Here is an 8,834-nt window from a genome sequence, read left to right as displayed (position 1 = left end):
GTTAATTAATGTGTGTGTGTGAGTGTAAACTTTGATGCTTTGTTGGGAAATCAGGTTCTTCTGGGAGAATTGAGTAGAGTCACCGGAAGATACAAATCAAGGAGAATGAACACTCTCTATTGAGGGAGGAAGTCACATCTACCCATCTCCATCCCGTTCCACCTTCCGCAGAGACCGTTCCCTCAACTCCCTGGTTAACTCGTCACTTCCCACAAAACCACCCCCTCCCCAGGTACCTTCCCCTGCAATGCAGTAGATGCAGTACCTGTCCCTGTACCTCCTCCCTCAAATCTGTCCAGGGACCTCGACAATCCTTTCAGGTGATGCCGAGATTCACTTGCACCTCCTCCACACTGATCTGTTGTATCCGCTGTTCAAGATGTGGACACTTATACATCGGCGAAACAATACGAAGACTGGGCGATCGTTTCGCTGAACACCTTTGTTCAGTCTGCCTGGACCTAACTGATCTCCCGTTTGCTAAACACTTTAATTCTCCTTCCCATTCCCACCCTGACATTTCTGTCCTAGGCTTCCTCCATTTTTATAGTGAGGCTAAAAACAAATTGGAAGAACATCTCATATTTTGCTTGGGTTTCTCTAACTTCATTTCTCTAACTTCTCTAACATCAGGCAATCCCTGCATTTCCTCTCTCTCCACAACCCCCCCCCCCCCCAAATCGCACCAGCTTCTCGTTCTCACCCAACAAACAGTCAACAATGGCCTGTTTCCTTTATCGCTATTAGTTTTTTGCCTTCATTCATTGTTCTATATCTCACTACATCACCATCTATATCTCTCGTTTCCCTTTCTGGCTAACTCTCAGTCTGAAGAAGGGTCTCAACCCGAAATGACACCCGTTCCTTCTCTCCAGCGATGCTGCCTGTCCCGCTGAGTTACTCCAGCTTTTTGTGTCTACTCTCTCTTGAGTATTGATCAGGATATCTGAAAACAGGGAGGCAGAACAACATGTGTGTTTCCATCAGGCAGCATCAGTGAGGGAAAGGTAATGAAGAGAGGGCAACAGAGAGCAGGGCCGGATTTAGATGAAGAGAGGCCCTAAGCTGTTCCACTTGTGAGGCCCCTCCCAATCCCCCACCCCCACGACTAGAGGAAGATGATCCACCAGATTGACACCGATTTGCAGCCGAGCGTGGCCAATGAGATAAGGGGTTGGAAAGCTGTGCTTATTTATTTATTTATTTATTTATTTATTTATTGCCAGTGCTAGTGTCGAGTTATTGGTTTAAAACACTATTATTCTGAAATGGAGGGCAAGGAAAATTACTTAAGGGTTGTTTAGAGACTACCGTGCGTTGTGGACAGCATATGTAAGAAAGGCCTATGACAGTGTCAAAAATATTATCCACCTTGCAGGGCTCTCACTTAATTATTTTTCTCTGGTGTCAGCCGGGCAACCTTGGCAGCTTTTTATTTTGCCAAATGACAGTTTAGGTGGTCATTTAAGACGGCTTGCATGACGCGTGCGATAATGTGCTCGGACGAAGTGCGTAGTTACCAGTCGGAATTATACTCAATGAAGCATTCACATATTATTTCTGCTTCAAATAAAGTCACAAGCTAAACATATTCACCAATCAGGACATGATATATACCACAATGACATGCAGCAAAATTATAATACAGTATCTCAACTCTTTTTACACATTGCAATGAATGCAATTTCTATTATTTCTTCCCACTTCCAAAGGGCCTGTTTCCACGCTGTATCTCTAAACTAAACTAAACTAAACATTGGTATGTAATTGGACATGGTTAAAATAATATACACCAATCTTTTCCACTCGTCACTATAATTTCATGTTTCATGTATTTTGTGTGTTTATGACTGTTGTCAGATCAATTTCCCTCCTGGGATAAATAGTTCTATTGTATTGTATCGTATAGTATCGTACTCTGTCTCTGTAACTAAACTAAACTCAACTAAACAATCCAAACCCTTGCCATCTATAAATCACCCCTCTCTTATCCCCCATCTAGACACCTCCCCCTCATTCATTTCTCCAATCTCATCTCTATCACCCTCCCTCCCTCCCATCTGTCATTCCTCGACTCGGATGAGTGAGGTGGGCGGTCGAGAGTGTAGGGGGAAGGAACTGCAGATGCTGGTTTACACCGAAGATCGACACAAAAATCTCGAGTAACTCAGCGGGACAGGCAGCATCTCTGATGAGAAGGAATGGGCGACGTTTCGGGTCGAGACCCTTCTTCAGACTGAGAGTCAGAGGATATGGAGATATACAGAGATAAGGAAGGGTAAGGTGTGGAAATGAAACTAAACTAATGTTGCACACCAGACCACAATCTCTATCCATGTGCTCTTGGGATTTGTGTCTGATTCAGCAAAGTCCATTTTCATTTCTTCCTTGACTACTCTTTTGTGGGCAAGGATTACTGACTTTAGTTTTGTTTTAGAGATACAGCGTGGAAACAGGCCCTATGGCCCACAAAGTCCGTGCCGACCAGCAATCCCCGCACATCAACACTATCCTACACACACTAGGGGCAATGTTTCCATTTATCAAGCCAATTAACCTATAAACCAGTACGTCCTTGGAGTGTGGGAGGAAACCGAAAATCTCGGAGAAAACCCCTCGCAGGTCACGGGGAGAACGTGCAAACTCCGTACAGACAGCACCCGTAGTCAGGATCGAACCCGGGTCTCCGGCGCTGCATTCGCTGTAAGGCAGCAACTCTACCGCTGCGCCACCGTGACTGCCCTTCCACTGGATGAGAACATGAAGTCTCAGTCTGCAATATCTTACAAAATGGGGACACTGATAAGAATCTATCTCTGTGAACCGCAGTGTCAGTCTGTGTAATGTTCGAGTCTCTGCAGGTTGTGGATTAATTGGGTCACGGTTAACAACACAAGACAGGAGATGGAGGCCGACAAAACTGTGGAAATGCCCCGCAGAATGGTGGGCGGCACGGTGGTGCAGCGTTCGAGTTGCTGCCTCACAGCGCCAGATACCCCCGGTTCGATCCTGACCACGGGCGCTGTCTGTACGGAGTTTGCACGTTCTCCCCATTGACGGATCAGATCACTCGCTCTTGCGATTTGGGTTTGGTTCAGCACGGTACGTTTTCACATCTTCCTGCACCACCCTCCCTGGGCGAGAGTTACTGAGTTCTTCTTGTGAAACCACCTCAAAGACAAACTGAAGTCTCAGATTGAAATATCTTTCAAAAGTAGCACCGATAAGAATCTAACTCTGCTACCCTCACCACAGTGAGCTGCAGTGTTCAAATCTCAGCAGGATGTGAATTATTTGTGATTAACACCAAAAGACAACAAATCGAGGTGTACATGCGTTGGAAAGTCCCCTGGAGCCCATGTAAATTGTCCCTAGAGTGTGTGGGATAGTGTTAACATAGAAACATAAAAACATAGAAATTAGGTGCAGGAGTAGGCCATTCGGCCCTTCGAGCCTGCACCGCCATTCAATATGATCATGGCTGATCATCCAACTCAGTACCCGTACCTGCCTTCTCTCCATACCCTCTGATCCCCTTAGCCACAAGGGCCACATCTAACTCCCTCTTAAATATAGCCAATGAACTGGCCTCGACTACCCTCTGTGGCAGAGAGTTCCAGAGATTCCCCACTCTCTGTGTGAAAAAAGTTTTCTCATCTCGGTTTTAAAGGATTTCCCCCTTATCCTTAAGCTGTGACCCCTTGTCCTGGACTTCCCAACATCGGGAACAATCTTCCTGCATCTAGCCTGTCCAACCCCTTAAGAATTTTGTAAGTTTCTATAAGATCCCCTCTCAATCTCCTATATTCTAGAGAGTATAAACCAAGTCTATCCAGTCTTTCTTCATAAGACAGTCCTGACATCCCAGGAATCAGTCTGGTGAACCTTCTCTGCACTCCCTCTATGGCAATAATGTCCTTCCTCAGATTTGGAGACCAAAACTGTACGCAATACTCCAGGTGTGGTCTCACCAAGACCCTGTACAACTGCAGTAGAACCTCCCTGCTCCTATACTCAAATCCTTTTGCTATGAAAGCTAACCTACCATTCGCTTTCTTCACTGCCTGCTGCACCTGCATGCCTACTTTCAATGACTGGTGTACCATGACACCCAGGTCTCGCTGCATCTCCCCTTTTCCTAATCGGCCACCATTTAGATAATAGTCTGCTTTCCTGTTTTTGCCACCAAAATGGATAACCTCACATTTATCCACATTATACTGCATCTGCCAAACATTTGCCCACTCACCAAGCCTATCCAAGTCACCTTGCATTCTCCTAGCATCCTCCTCACAGCTAACACTGCCCCCCAGCTTAGTGTCATCCGCAAACTTGGAGATATTGCCTTCAATTCCCTCATCCAGATCATTAATATATATTGTAAATAGCTGGAGTCCCAGCGCTGAGCCTTGCGGTACCCCACTAGTCACTGCCCGCCATTGCGAAAAGGACCCGTTTACTCCTACTCTTTGCTTCCTGTTTGCCAGCCAGTTCACTATCCACATCAATACTGAACCCCCAATGCCGTGTGCTTTAAGTTTGTATACTAATCTCTTATGTGGGACCTTGTCAAAAGCCTTCTGGATGTCCAGATACACCACATCCACTGGTTCTCCCCTATCCACGCTACTAGTTACATCCTCGAAAAATTCTATAAGATTCGTCAGACATGATTTACCTTTCGTAAATCCATGCTGACTTTGTCCAATGATTTCACCACTTTCCAAATGTGCTGCTATCCCATCTTTAATAACTGACTCTAGCAATTTCCCCACTATCGATGTTAGACTAACTGGTCTGTAATTCCCCGTTTTCTCTCTCCCTCCCTTTTTAAAAAGTGGGGTTACGTTTGCTACCCGCCAATCCTCAGGAACTACTCCAGAATCTAAAGAGTTTTGAAAGATTATTACTAATGCATCCACTATTTCTGGAGCTACTCTGGGATGCAGCCTATCTGGCCCTGGGGATTTATCGGCCTTTAATCCATTCAATTTACCCAACACCACTTCCCGACTAACCTGGATTTCACTCAATTCCTTCAACTCCTTTGACCCCTGCTATTTCCGGCAGATTATTTATGTCTTCCTTAGTGAAGACGGAACCAAAGTAGTTATTCAATTGGTCCGCCATATCCTTGTTCCCCATGATCAACTCACCTGTTTCTGACTGCAAGGGACCTACATTTGTTTTAACTAATCTCTTTCTTTTCACATATCTATAAAAACTTTTGCAGTCAGTTTTTATGTTCCCTGCCAGTTTTCTTTCATAATCTATTTTGCCTTTCCTAATTAAGCCCCTTGTCCTCCTCTGCTGGTCTCTGAATTTCTCCCAGTCCTCTGGTATGCTGCTTTTTCTGGCTAATTTGTATGCATCATCGTTCGTTTTGATACTATCCCTGATTTCCCTTGTTATCCACGGATGTACTACCTTCCCTGATTTATTCTTTTGCCAAACTGTGATGAACAATTTTTGTAGTTCATCCATGCAGTCTTTAAATGTCTTCCATTGCATATCCACCGTCAACCCTTTTAGAATTAATTGCCAGTCAATCTTGGCCAATTCACGTCTCATACCCTCAAAGTTACCTTTCTTTAAGTTCAGAACCATTGTTTCTGAATTAACAATGTCACTCTCCATCCTAATGAAGAACTCAACCATATTATGGTCACTCTTGTCCAAGGGGGAACGTACAACAAGACTGCTAACTAACCCTTCCTCATTACTCAATACCCAATCTAGAATAGCCTGCTCTCTCGTTGGTTCCTCTACATGTTGATTTAGATAACTATCCTGCATACATTCCAAGAAATCCTCTTCTTCAGCACCCTTGCCAATTTGATTCACCCAATCTATATGTAGATTGAAGTCACCCATTATAACGGTTTTGCCTTTGTCGCACGCATTTTTAATGTCCTGTTTGATACCATCTCCAACTTCACTACTACTGTTAGGTGGCCTGTACACAACACCCACCAGCGTTTTCTGCCCCTTAGTGTTTCGCAGCTCTACCCATACCGATTCCACATCCACCAAACTAATGTCCTTCCTTTCCATTGCGTTAATCTCCTCTCTAACCAGCAACGCTACCCCACCTCCTTTTCCTTTCTCTCTATCCCTCCTGAATATTGAATATCCCTGGATGTTCAGCTCCCAGCCTTGGTCATCCTGGAGCCATGTCTCCGTGATCCCAACTATATCATAATCATTAATGACTATCTGCACGTTCAACTCATCCACCTTATTACGAATACTCCTTGCATTGAGACACAAAGCCTTCAGGCTTGTTTTTACAACGCTCTTACCCCTTATACAATTATGTTGAAAAGTGGCCCTTTTTGATTTTTGCCCTGGTTTTGTCTGCCTGCCACTTTTACTTTTCACCTTGCTACCTATTGCTTCTACCCTCATTTTACACCCCCCTGCCTCTCTGCTCTTGTACCCATCCCCCTGCCACATTAGTTTAAATCCTCCCCGACAGCACTAGTAAACACTCTCCCAAGAACATTGGTTCCATTCCAGCCCAGGTGCAGACTGTCCTGTTTGTACTGGTCCCACCTCCCCCAGAACTGGTTCCAATGCCCTAAAAATTTGAATCCCTCCCCCTTGCACCATTTTTCAAGCCACGTATTCATCTGCAATATCCTCCTATTTCTACTCTGACTGGCCCGTGGTACTGGTAGTAATCCAGAGATTCTTACCTTTGAGGTCCTACTTTTAAGTTTATCTCCTAGCTTCCTAAATTCATCTTGTAGGACCTCATCCCTTTTTTTACCTATATCGTTAGTGCCAATATGCACCACGACAACTGGCTGTTCACCCTCCCCCTCCAGAATATTAGTGTGTTGGTGTGCGGGGATCACTGGTCGGCACGGACTAGGTGTGTCGAAGACCCTGTTTCCACACTGTATCTCTAAACTAAACACACTATGTTTTTATCTCTTAAAATATTTTTGCAGAGAATGTATAAAAGGACTGGACAAGCTGGATGCAGGAAAAATGGTCCCAATGTTGGGCGAGTCCAGAACCAGGGGCCGCAGTCTTAGAATAAAGGGGAGGCCATTTAAGACTGAGGTGAGAAAAAGCTTTTTCACCCAGAGAGTTGTGAATGTGTGGAATTCCCTGCCACAGAGGGCAGTGGAGGCCAAATCACTGGATGGATTTAAGAGAGAGTTAGATAGAGCTCTAGGGGCTAGTGGAATCAAGGGATATGGGGAGAAGGCAGGCACGGGTTACTGATTGGGGATGATCGGTCATGATCACAAGGAATGGTGGTGCTGGCTCGAAGGGCCGAATGGCCTCCTCCTGCAACTATTGTGTGACGTTAAGCTGAAAGATGGACACAAAATGCTGGAGCAACTCAGCATCTCTGGATCACCTATTCCTTCTCTTCAGAGATGCTGCCTGTCCCACTGAGTTACTCCAGCATTTTGTGTCTATCTTCGATGTAAACCAGCATCTGCTGTTCCTTCCTGCACATGTTAAGCTCAGTGTTGTTTGCTGCACTTTGTCTGAAACAACCAGTACGATGATCTTTATCAACTGTCTCTCTGTAACCACACTTGGGATGTAAATCTCACTCGGAACACATACAAGCAGACTGAACCACATAACGTGTAAACTCTCCACATAATCCCTTGCATTATTCACACCACAACATCTTCACCTCAACTCAAAACCAAATAACTGAGAATTCTTCATTTTCAAGCTGCTTTCCAGGAAATTATTGCTCTGTATTTAACAAGGGCGGCACGGTGGCGCAGCGGTAGAGTTGCTGCCTCATTGCGCCAGACTGGTTACACATGTTGATCAACCCAGTTAGTGACCAGGTTGTGAGAAATTGAAAGGAAGGTTCTTGTAAATCACGTGACCTGGAGTCTGGCTGTGTAACTTTGACAACATGTTATACCCTGGTCAACATGAGGAGCGACAGACTGGTTCCACCAAGATGCAGCACAGAACGCCACAGGAGATCCTTCTTCCCTGTGACTATCAAACTGTACAATTCCTCCCCCTTCTGTTGTAGAAACATAGAGACATAGCATAATAGGTGCAGGGGGAAGCTATTCGGCCCATTCATTGTGATCATGGCTGATCATTCACAATCAGTAACCCATGCCTGCCTTCTCCCCATATCCCTTGATTCCGCTAGCCCCTAGAGCTCCATCTTACTCTCTTTTAAATGCATCCAGTAAATCGGCCTCCACTACCTTCTGTGGCACAGAATTCCACAAATTCACAACTCTCTGGGTGAAAACGTTTTTTTCTCATCTCAGTTTTAAATGGCCTCCCCTTTATTCTTAGACTGTGGCCCCTGGTTCTGGACCCCTAACATTCTGCATCTAGCCTGTCCAATCCCTTTATAACTTTATATGTTTCTATAAGATATCCTCTCATCCTTCTAAATTACAGTGAATACAAGTCCAGTCTTTCCAAACTTTCCTCATATGACAGTCCTGCAATCCTGGGGATTAAACTCACGAACCTAAAACTGCACACAATACTCCAGATGTGTTCTCACCAGGCCCTGTACAACTGCAGGACCTCTTTACTCCTAAACTCAACTCCTCTCGTTATGAAGGCCAACATGCAATTAGCTTTCTTCACTGCCTGCTGTACCTGCAAGGAACTCCCCCCCCCCCCCCAATTGGTCACTTGAATTAGTATTGTCATTCAATAAGATGACAACTGATTCAACTTGTCCCGGTGTGACAATAGATAATAGGTGTAGGAATAGGCCATTCGGCCCTTCGAGCCAGCACCACTGCTCCCGTTTTTCCCACCATCTCTCCACCTGCCATCACCCTTCACCCTCCACCCATTCAGTAATTCAGAAT

The sequence above is a fragment of the Amblyraja radiata genome, unplaced genomic scaffold (genome assembly GCF_010909765.2).
Source record: "Amblyraja radiata isolate CabotCenter1 unplaced genomic scaffold, sAmbRad1.1.pri S148, whole genome shotgun sequence".
Classification (NCBI taxonomy): Eukaryota; Metazoa; Chordata; class Chondrichthyes; order Rajiformes; family Rajidae; genus Amblyraja; species Amblyraja radiata.
This window is presented reverse-complemented; position numbering follows the sequence as displayed.